Source organism: Talpa occidentalis, unplaced genomic scaffold (genome assembly GCF_014898055.3).
Source record: "Talpa occidentalis isolate TD23 unplaced genomic scaffold, MPIMG_talOcc4v2.1 talOcc4.12, whole genome shotgun sequence".
In the NCBI taxonomy this organism is placed as follows: Eukaryota; Metazoa; Chordata; class Mammalia; order Eulipotyphla; family Talpidae; genus Talpa; species Talpa occidentalis.
In genome coordinates this window covers 45229108-45240937 of record NW_023601212.1, presented here as the reverse complement: position 1 = coordinate 45240937, position 11830 = coordinate 45229108, and the positions used below count along the sequence as shown (strand labels likewise).

The following is an 11830-nucleotide window of genomic DNA, read 5'->3' as shown; positions in this document are numbered from 1 at the left end:
TTTTTATGTTGGGGAGATCTTTCAACACACAGTGTAGCATTTTAGATAACAAGATAAAATACAACCTCAAGAAGTTTTTCAGTACTAATACTAGCAATACTATGCAAATACTTAAAAAAACCCTGAGTTTTGGAGAAGTTAACATTGGGTAAAGGTTAGGAGGAAGAGCGTATCAGATAAGCAGTTTCCTAAGAAACGGAAGGCACAAATCACACTTAAAACAGGAAGTCTTTTTCAGATACAGACCATAATCAGACGTCTCCTTGGCTGGGCTTGCTGGTCCCTGCACCATGAGAAGCCGATACCTAAGGTTGCTGCCAGGTAGGTAGAAATAACAATGACAGTAGACAACTAGGGCTATTTGGGAAGTCCTACCTAGTTCAGAATATTCTCTGTTCTTTGCTTGATTTCTGGCTTGTTTTCCCCATGGTCTCTATAAGGGAAAGCAGGGAAGGAATTTTAAGAGGGGTATTATTAAGAGCTCAACTATATTACATTCTCAAAGGAGAAAGTTGGTGAAACTTATTCCTCAGATAAATGTGGGGACTTAATAGAGATTTCTCCTGTTACCATGCTTTTTTCCTCAGTCCTCCAGGAAAATAACCACCAGGATGTGTGTATGTGTGTGTGCATATATTTATGTATGTCAATATGTATGTATTTTAAGGAATAGCCTCATGTGATTTTGGAAGTTGGAAAGTGCAGCCTTCAGGGTAGTCAGGCAGGCTGGAAACCCAGGGAAGAGTTGATGTTGTATTTCAAGTTTGAAGCTGATCTGGCAGCTGAATTCCCTCTACCTTGAAGGAGACCAGTTTTTTTTTTTTTTTAATCTTAAGACTTTCAGCTGAATTAATGAGACCCAGATTATGGAAGGAAATTTGTGTTGTTCAAAGTCTACTGATTTAAATGTTAATTTCATCTAAAAATCAACCTCACAGCAATTCTACAGTAGTATTTGACCAAATATATGGATAGTATGGTCTAGCCAAATTTTCCAGAAGAGTACATAATCCATTTCTCTGAAAACTCAAATGCACTAAGAAAACTATCCTTAAAAATATAGGCTTTGGGGCCTCCCCTGGTGGCTCAGGTGGTTGAGCTCAGCTCTGTCAATCTGTTTGCAGCCTCTGCAGTGCCAGTTTAATCCTGGCCGGCTGGCGAGGTTCCCACATGGCAAGGCAGATCTCTCCTAACATGCCTGCTGCTCCCCTCAGTAGTGTATTTCGTCAGTCTGCCTGTTCCCCGCTCTTTCTCTGGTGAATCCTCTCAGTCTCCCGCAAATCTGGCCTGAACCATGGTTCTTGTATAAAATAAATAAATAAATCTTTTAAAAAAAGTGTGGGCTTTGAGTGCATCATAGAGTGATTTGAAGGACAGTAACAGTAGATTATTAAAAATTGACATCCATGAATTCAGTTTTATTCTGATTTTTTTTAAGATTTATGTATTTATGCATACAAGAGCTGGGGTACAAGCCAGAAGTGTGGGGGTGAGAGGATTCACCAGAGACAGAGTGGGGAACAGAGCAGGCAGATATACTGAAATTCAGTGCTGAGGGGAGCAGTGGGTCAGGAGAGGTCTTGCTGCCCCATGTGGGTTGCTTCTCGCCTGGCTGGGGGATCGAACTCGTGCTTCAGTGGCTGCACATTGCTTCATAGTGCTGTGTCTTAACCCATTGTGCCACCAGGGTTATTCTGATGTCCTTTTCTATGAAAAGTCATGCTTCCTATTTGATTCATAGAATATGATATTTTTAAAAGCTGACTTATTTTAGAGTGTCCTTTGTGTCAAATGCTGTGGGTATTTAAAAGAAATGGAAGGCAAAATTAGTTTCTTCAAGTTACTTGTATTTTGGGATATCTAACATATGTATAACATATTTAGAAGATCTAATGAATTTACTCATACACATGTGCTGGACTCCAGAGAGGAAACTGATTGAACCCAGGAAATTATCAAGAAATGACGGACACGAAATAGGGTTTAAGGGAGGTGGGATCCAGGGGATGCAAGACCTCTCATTTGTTCTCAAGTGTCCTGAGTGCCCTGTGCAGCTCGTTTTTATTGATACAAGCAGCCCCCTTCCCTCAGGTTAGTTACTAGACAATAAAGTATTCTCTTAGCATTTGGCCTGGTCCAGGCACACATTCACCACCAAGGTTTCACACTATCACGTTATTCTGTTTCTTTTTCTAATCTAGTCCATCCCCCAAACACAGTTTCCCAGACACAAGAAAGAACATCTCCATCTTTACAGCCAGAACCTTGATGTCTTCCTTGTCTCAGTGCTGCATGCCTTAGGGTTCTCCAACATCTCCCCCCTCTTTTTTTTAAAAAAGATTTATTAATTTATGCATACAAGAACTGGAGTACAGGCCAGAGGTGTGGAGGGTGAGAGGAGTCACCATAGACAGAGTGGGGAACAGAACAGGCAGACTGACTGAAATACACTGCTGAGGGAAGCAGCAGGCAAGTCAAGAGAGGTCTGCTGTGCCATGTGGGTAGCTCCCTGGCCGGGGATTGAACTCTTGCTCCAGTGGCTGCAGATAGCTTCATAGGTTGTGTCTTAACCTCTTGTGCCACCAGGGAGGCCCCCTTTTTTGCTTTTTAATGCAGCCTTGACAGTGAATATGGCGGCAGCATTCAGTTGTTTTTGCTCCCACTCGCCTGTTCATTTATTTTTGTAGAAGAGTATGCAAAGCAACAGATACACAAAAATAAGAATTAGTACAATTAACATTAAGATTTTTTTGTTTCAATAATAAAAGGAATGTTTTTTTTGATTTCTTCTTCTTTAGATTTATTGTTTGTGTATAGGAAGACTACTGATTTTTGTGTGTTGATTTTGTACCTGCCACTTCACTAAACTGATTGATTAGTTTAATTAGTTTTTCTGTGGAGTTTTTGGGGTTCTCTATGTATATCATCATATCATCTGCAAATAGTGATAGTTTAACTTCTTCCTTCCCTATTTGGATTCCTTGTATGTCTTTCTCTTGTCTTATTGCTCTGGCTAGGACTTCTAGCATTATATTGAAAAGCAGTGGTGAGAGTGGACATCTTGTCTTGTTCCAGATCTTTTTTTTTATTTTTATTTTTTTATTTTTTTTCTGCTTTAATTTTTTATTGGCTCTTTTTTTTAAATAATAGATTTTATTTTTATATTCCCCATACAATTGCAACCCCCCCATTTTGACCCCAGCTTTTTCATTGATCTTTTGGATTGTTTTTTTAGTTTCGATTTCATTTATTTCTGCTTTGATTTTTATTATTTCTTTTCTTCTGCTGGTTTTGGGGTTTTGTTGTTGTTGTTTTTCTAGTTCTTTGAGCTTTGAGATTAGGTTGTTTCTTTGAGATCTTTCTTGTTTCTTGATTTGAGCCTCTATTGCTATATATTTCCCTCTTATTACTGCTTTTGCTGCATCCCATACATTTAGGAAATTGGTGTCCTGCTTGTCATTCAATTCAAAGTATTTTTTAATTTCTTCTTTGATCTCCTCATTAGTCCAGTGGTCTTCCAGTAGTGTGGGTTTCAATCTCCATGCAGTAGGAGAGTTCCTTACCTTCTTTTTATGATTTATTTCCATTTTAATGCCTTCATGGTCAGAGAAGATGGTTGGTATGATTTCAATCTTGGTGTATTTGTTGACGTTTATCTTGTGTCCCAGTATGTGACTGATCCTGGAGAATGATCCGTGGGTGCTTGAGAAAAATGTGTACTCAGATTTTTTTGGGTTTAGTGTTTCATAGATTTCTGTTAAGCCCATGAACTCTAGATCCTTATTTAGAGCTTGGTAAAGGACCTATACAAAGAAAACTATAAAACACTGTTAAAAAAATAGAAGAAGACACAAGGAAATGGGAAGACATCCCCTGCTCATGGATTGGAAGAATAAACATTATTAAAATGGCCATCCTACCAAAAGCAACTTACAGATTCAATGGTATTCCAATAAAAATTTCAATGACATTCTTCAAAGAAATAGAACATTATTGATAAAATTCATATGGAAGTACCAAACCCCGAATAGCCAAAGCTCTCCTGAAAAAAAAGAAGGGAATGGAGGCATCACACTCCCAGACTTCAAACTATGCTACAAAACTGCTTCAAACTATACATCAAAAATGCACAGTATTGGAACAAGAACAGACACACAGACCAATGGGATCAAATAGAAAATCCAGAAATAAACCCACAGATTTATGGTCAACTAATCTTTGACAAAGGAGCAAAGAATATGTACTGGAACAAAGAAAGTTTATTCAATATATGGTGCTGGGAAAACTGGGTCGCTACATGCAAAAGAATGAAGTTTGACTATTACCTCACCCCATGCACAAAAACCAACTCAAAATGGATTAAAGAACTAGACATAAGACCTGAAACCATAAAATACATAGAAGAAAATATAGGTGAAACACTACACAACACGCACTTCAAAGACATCTTTATAGACACATGGCCCAAAGCAGTGATAGTGAAGGCAAAGATAAATAGCTGGGACTACATCAAATTAAAGATCTTCTGCACAGCAAAAGACACAATAACAAAAACAAAGAGAAAGCCCACTGACTGGGGGAAAATTTTTCCACACAACACTAATGATAAAGGACTGAACACAAAAATCTACAAAAAGCTGATGAGAGTCAACAAAAACAAAGAAAATAATCCTGTCAAAAAATGGGCAGAAGAGCTAAAAAGAAACTTCTCCAAAGAGGAAATACAAATGGCCACCAGGCATACGAAAAAATGTAAAACATCACTTGCAATCAGGGAAATGCAAATCAAAACTACAATGAGATACCATCTCACACCAGTGAGAATGGCATATATTAAAAAAACTAGCAACAACAATTGTTGATGAGGTTGTGGAGAAAAAGGAACTCTCCTGTGCTGCTGGTGGGAGGGCACACCGGTCCAACCACTATGGAAAGCTGTGTGGAGATTTCTTGACCTACTAAAGATAGAGCTTCCATATGATCCAGCAATTCCACTCCTAGGTATTTACCCAAAGGACACAGAAACATTAATTCCAAAGGGAACCTGCATCCCTGTTTATGGCAGCACTATTCACAATAGCTAAGCTATGGAAACAACCCAAATTCCCAAAAATAGGTGATTGGATCAAGAAAATGTGGTATATATCTACAATGGAATATTACTCAGTGCTGGTCCTGCCTGCAGGCCGACGGGGTTCAGGAACACAGTGGAGGGGCTGGGGATGAAAAGATGCGTGCACTCTCTTGGCTGGAAGCAGGAACTCTCTTTATTCGAGGGGAGGGGCTCTCTCTCTCTCTCTCAGAAAGCCTGCGCATGCGCTTTATTTTTATTTATTTATTTTTTCTTAAATAATACATTTTATTTTTATATACCCCATACAATTGCAACCCCCCCATTCTGATCCCAATCCCTCCCCTACCGCCCCCCACACCTCCAAAAGTGTCTCTGTTTCATAGTTTTTTGTTGATTCTGATTTTCACTTTCTTATAGTTATTCATTTTTCTGGTCCCTTATTAAAGTTTTCTAGATTCCTGCTATGAGTGAGACCATCCGGTATTTTTCTTTTTCTTTTTGGCTTATTTCGCTGAGCATGATCCCTTCCAGTGCCATCCATATTGCTGCAAATTGCATGTGTTTATCTTTTTTGAATGCTGAGTAATATTCCATAGTGTATATGTACCACATCTTCTTGATCCAGTCATCTATTTTTGGGCATTTGGGTTGTTTCCAAAGCTTAGCTATTGTAAACAGTGCTGCTATAAACATAGGGGTGAAGGTGTTCTTTGGAATTGATGTTTCTGTGTCCTTTGGGTAAATACCTAGGAGTGGAATTGCTGGATCCTATGGAAGCTTTATGTTTAGTAGGTCCAGAAATCTCCACACAGCTCTCCATAGTGGTTGGACCAGTTTGCACTCCCACCAACAGTGCAGAAGAGTTCCTTTTTCTCCACACCCTCGCCAACATTTGTTGTTGCTAGTTTTTTTAATATGTGCCATTCTCACTGGTGTCAGATGGTATCTCATGGTAGTTTGATTTGCATTTCCCTGATGACAAGTGATGTTGAACATTTTTTCATATGCCTGTTGGCCATTTGCATTTCTTCTTCAGAGAAGTTTCTTTTTAGCTCTTCTGCCCATTTTTTGACTGGATTATTTTCTTTGTTGTTGTTAAGTCTCATCAGCTCTTTGCAGATTTTTGTGATCAGTCCTTTATCATTAGTGTTGGGTGCAAAAATGTTCTCCCAGTTGGTGGGGTTTCTCTTTGTTTTTGTTATTGTCTCTTTTGCTGTGCAGAAGCTCTTTAATCTGATGTACTCCCAGCTGTTTATCTTTGCCTTCACTATCACTGCTTTGGGTGATGTGTCTGTAAAGATGTCTTTGATGTGCAAATCACGTAGTGTTTCGCCTATATTTCCTTCTATATATTTTATGGTTTCAGGTCTTATGTCTAGTTCTTTAACACATTTTGAGTTGGTTTTTGTGTATGGTGTGAGGTAGTTGTCAAGCTTCATTCTTTTGCATGTAGCAACCCAGTTTTCCCAGCACCATTTATTGAACAAACTTTCTTTGCTCCAATGCATAGTCTTTGCTCCTTTGTCAAAGATTAGTTGACCATAAATCTGTGGGTTTATTTCTGGATTTTCTATTCGATTCCATTGGTCTGTATGTCTGTTCTTGTTCCAATACCATGCAGTTTTGATGATTATGGCTTTGTAGTATAGTTTGAAGTCTGGGAGTGTGATGCCTCCATTCCCTTCTTTTTTTTTCAGGAGAGCTTTGGCTATTTGGGGTTTTTGGTGATTCCATATGAATTTCATCAATAATTGTTCCATTTCTTTGAAGAATGACATTGAAATTTTGATTGGAATAGCATTGAATCTGTATATTGCTTTTGGTAGGATGGCCATTTTAATAATGTTTATTCTTCCAATCCATGAGCAGGGGATGTCTTTCCATTTCTTTGTGTCTTCTTCTATTTCTTTTAACAGTGTTTTATGGTTTTCTTTGTATAGGTCCTTTACCTCTTTTGTTAGATTTATTCCCAAATATTTGATTTTTTTTGTTTCGATAATAAAAGGGGTGGTTTTTTTGATTTCTTCTTCTTCAGATTTATTGTTTGTGTATAGGAAGGCTACTGACTTTTGCGTGTTGATTTTGTATCCTGCCACTTTACTGAACTGATTGATGAGTTGAATTAGTTTTTCTGTTGAGTTTTTGGGGTTCTCTACGTATAGTATCATATCATCTGCAAATAGTGATAGTTTGACTTCTTCTTTTCCTATTTGGATTCCTTGTATGTCTTACTCTTGTCTTATTGCTCTGGCTAGGACTTCCAGTATTATATTGAAAAGCAATGGTGAGAGTGGACATCTTGTCTTGTTCCAGATCTTAATGGAATTGCTTTCAGCTTTTCACCATTGAGAATGATACTGGCTGTTGGCTTGTCATAGATGGCCTTTATGATGTTGAGGTATGTTCCTTGTATCCCAAGAATTTCAAGGGCTTTTATCATGAATGGGTGTTGCACTTTGTCAAAAGCTTTCTCAGCATCTATTGATGTTATCATATGGTTTTTATATTTCTTTTTGTTGATGTGTTGGATAACGTTGATTGATTTTCAGATGTTAAACCATCCTTGTGTCCCTGGAATGAATCCTACTTGGTCGTGGTGAATTATCTTATGGATACATTTTTGGATTCTGATAGCTAAAATTTTATTGAGGATTTTTGCATCAGTGTTCATTAGGGAGATTGGCCTGTAGTTTTCCTTTTTTGTGTTGTCCTTGTTCGGTTTTGGTATTAGTGTAATGTTGGCTTCATAGAACATGTTTGGTATTGTCCCTTCCTTCTCAATTTTTTGGAAGAGTTTGTGAAGGATAGGCACTAATTCGTCTCTGAATGTTTGGTAGAATTCATTTGTAAATCCATCAGGTCCTGGGCTTTTGTTTTTGGGGAGGTTTTTGATTACCATTTCAATTTCACTGCTTGTAATTGGTCTGTTTAGGTGTTCTATTTCTTCTTTATCTAGCTTTGGGTGATTGTAGAGTTGTAGGAATTTGTCTATCTCCTCTAGATTGTTGAACTTGTTTCCATACAACTGTTCATAGTAGTTACTGATTATTCTTTTGATTTCTACTGTGTCTGTTGTGATTTCTCCTCTTTCATTTGTGATCCTGTTTATTTGTGCTTTCTCCCTTTTTTCCTTTGTGAGCCTGGCTAGGGGTTTTTCTATTTTATTGATTTTTTCAAAGAACCAGCTCTTGGTTTCATTGATCTTTTGGATTGTATTTTTAGTTTCAATTTCATTTATTTCTGCTTTGGTTTTTATTATTTCTTTTCTTCTACTGTTTTTGGGTTTTTTTTTTGTTGTTCTTTTTCTAGATCTTTGAGCTTCGAGATTAGGTTGTTTCTTTGAGTTCTTTTTTGTTTCTTGATGTGATCTTCTATTGCTATGTATTTTCCTCTTGTTACTGCTTTTGCTGCATCCCATACATTTAGGATATTGGTGTCCTCCTTGTCGTTCAATTCAAAGAATTTTTTAATTTCTTCTTTGATCTCCTCATTAGTCCAGTGGTCTTCAGTAGTGTGGTTTTTAATCTCCATGAGGTAGGAAAGTTCTTTGCCTTCTTTTTATGGTTTATTTCTAGTTTGATGCCTTCATGGTCAGAAAAGATGGTTGGTATGATTTCAATCTTTGTGTATCTGTTGATGTTTGTCTTGTGCCCCAGTATGTGACCGATCCTGGGGAATGATCCGTGTGCGCTTGAGAAAAATGTGTACTCCATTTTTTTTGGGGTTTAGTGTTCTATAGATGTCTGTTAAGCCCAAATGCTCTAGGTCCTTATTTAGAGGTTTAGTTTCTTTACTTATTTTTTGTCTTGTTGATCTATCCATTGTTGATAGTGGTGTGTTGAAGTCTCCCACTACGTATGTGTTTTCTCTGATGTCTGTTTTCAGAGAGGACAACAGTTGTCTGATATATTTTGGTGCTCCTTCGTTTGGTGAGTATATGTTAATGAGTGTTATTTCTTCTTGAAGTATTGTCCCCTTGATCATAATGTAGTGGCCATTGGGGTCTCTTTTTATTTTTTTGAGTTTGAAGTCTGTTTTATCTGATATAAGTATAGCTGTTCCTGCTTTCTTTTTTGGTCCATTTGCTTGTAGGATTGTTTTCCATCCTTTAACTTTGAGCCTATTTTTATCTTTTGTAGCTAAATGTGTTTCTTGGAGACAGCGAAAGGTTGGGTTTTGTTTCTTAATCCAGGCTGCAACTCTGTGTCTTTTTATTGAAGAGTTTAATCCATTTACATTTAGAGTTAATATTGATAGTTAGCATCTGTATTTGCCATTGTGTTTGTCTTTCCTTTGATTTTATTTATTTATTCTTTTAATAATTTTTTTTTGGCCTTCTTTCATTGTTATTTGTCCCTCTGAGTTTCTGGCTTTAGGATTCCTTGTAGTATTTTTTTGGAGTGGGGGTTTAGTCGTAATGAAATTCCAGAGTTTCTGTTTGTCTGGGAAGGTCCTTATTCTTTCTTCATAGAGGAAGGAGAGCTTTGCGGGATAGAGTATTCTTGGTTGGCATCTGTTTTCTTGGAGTCTGTTGACTATGTCCCTCCACTCTCTCCTTGCCCGTAGTGTTTCTTCGGAGAAGTCCGATGTCAGCCTGATTGGTTTTCCTTGAATGTTACCTGTTTCTTCCCTCTTGTCTGCTTCATTATTGTTTCCTTGTCCTGGATTCTTGCGAGCTTTACTATTATGTGTCTTGCTGTATTTTTCCTTTCGTCATGGAAGTTTGGTGTTCTTGCTTCTTGTATATCAATTTTCAGCTCCTTCTTCACATTAGGGAAGTTCTCTTCAATTATCTCCTTGAATATTTTCTCTGTTCCTACATCTCTCTCCTCTCCTTCTGGAATTCCTATAACTCTTATATTTCCTTTCCTCATGGAGTCAGATAGTTCCCGAAGTCTTTCTTCGTTCTTTTACCTTCGTACTTCTCTTTCCTTTTCTGTTTTGGTTCTTTTAATTTCTGTGTCTTCAAGAGTACTTATTCGTTCTTCCATTTCATCTATTCTGCTTTCATTGCTTTTCCCAGAGTTCTTTAGTTCCTCCATTAATTCTTTGATCTCCTGCGTTTCTTTTGCTTCCCTCTTTACGGACTCAATTTCATTCTTCTGATTGTTGATTATTTTTCTCATATCATTGTTTTCCTTTATGACTTCTGTCAGGTTTTTAATCATGGCAATTTTAAGTTCTCTTTCTGGAAGTCTCAGAAGTTCTTCCAAGTTACTGTCGTTGTAATCTGGAAGGTGGTTTTCTTTTTGTGGTGTGCTTTTTTCCTGAGGAGTTGTTAGGTTGCGTGTAGTTCTTCTACTCCCTACTGTCTGTTTTCTAATTTGTCGTATGCATTGGGACACTGTGTTGCTCGGACTGGCCGGCATCTTGGGTGAACTTCTCCGCTCCCCTCTGCCTCCTCCAGGAGCCATCTCTGGCTTCCGAGGGAGCTTTCTGCTGGTTTCAGGCAGTCTTTAGTGAAGAAATGTCCATGTTCTAAAATGGCAACGCGGGACTCAGTCCCTGCGCTTCCGGTCTCAGGCACACTCTTCTGCGCGCCTGGTCTGCCCCGTCCGTGGGTGCCTGTTCCCTCTGTGGGCTCAGACTGCTGGTCAGAAGGGGCCTGGCTTGGGCTAACTTCCCAGCTGGCCACTGTCTCCTCCAGGAGCCTTCTGCCCTTTTCAAGCAGTCTTAAGAAATTTCCCTGTTCTCTGGGGTGTTAGTGACTTTTTTTTTCCTGGTCGCTAGGTGGCGCCAGAGATCTCTCCTATTGTCCTTGAGGGGGCTGTTTTTCACCCCCCCCACCTCGTGGGACAGGGAACAGAGCGGGAATTGTAGGGTAAACCTCAACGGCTTTGGGGTGCTGTGTCTGCCTTGTGCCCCACCGTCGTGGAGAACCCACTCCCCGAATTTCGTGCCCCGGGACTCAGTTCCAAAGCCCTCAGGTTCAGGACGCGGGCTGTAGCCCAGTTCCGTGGTGCGGGAATGGTGCCTTTTGCACCCCACTCCTGTGCCTGGGCGCCTGGTTTCTGGTTACTCAGTGAGGGACTTTCACCCCAGTGAGGGCTTTTGTGCGTCTCCCCGCGAGCCTAGGTCGCTGGCGCGGGGACCTGGGCAGCCGTGGTCCGATCCATGTTTGCTTTTCAAGCGCGCCAAGTGTGCCGCTTTTCCGTGCAAGCTTACCGGCCGGCCCAGGGCTGTGTGCGGGTCTCCAGAGTCTTTGTTATTCTCTAATGGCGCCTGGAGCCGTTTGCTCACCGCCGTAGCGAATCCTGCAGGGTTCTCCACAGCTCCTGTTCACGGGGTGTGGTGGCTGAAATAGTTCCTTTCCACTCACAGTTCCGCTTGATGCGTAGTTTGTTCTTGTTGGTCGTTTTAGTTTGCTGTTTTCCTCCTCTCTGCTGGTCGGAGAGTGCCGACTCTGTGGGTGGGGGAGGGGAGCAGGGTCCTGCGCTTTCCTCCCTTCTAGTCCTCTTTTTTGGCAACTTTCTTCTTCAGGTAGTTTGCTGGAGTCGTCCGTTTATCTTCCGTGTCCCAGTTCTCACTGTGACCTGCCGCATTTCCTCCCTATTAACTTTTTTTAATGGGAGATCTTACTCGCAGCGTCTCTTCGCTGCCATGTTGCTCCGCCCTCTCTCTGCGCATGCGCATTACGTGGCTTTGCAACATCCGGTAACTGTTGCATCAGCCTCGGCTGACTCATCCTTGGGCGGATGCGACCACCACCCCAGGTCCCCCTGCTGGTGTAAGCCTGGTACTGACAGCTCCCCCGTT

General features: G+C 40.0%; 1 protein-coding gene across 1 annotated transcript in view; it reads left to right on the top strand.

The window, feature by feature from the left end:
* Positions 1–294: 294 nt before the first annotated feature.
* The window catches only part of LOC119241066 (adhesion G protein-coupled receptor E2-like), a 91557-nt gene continuing 80021 nt past the window's right edge, over positions 295–11830 (top strand). The window contains exon 1 of the mRNA XM_054693334.1: positions 295–321. The gene's annotated coding sequence lies outside the window, so the exon portion shown is untranslated. The remainder of the gene's footprint in view (positions 322–11830) is intronic.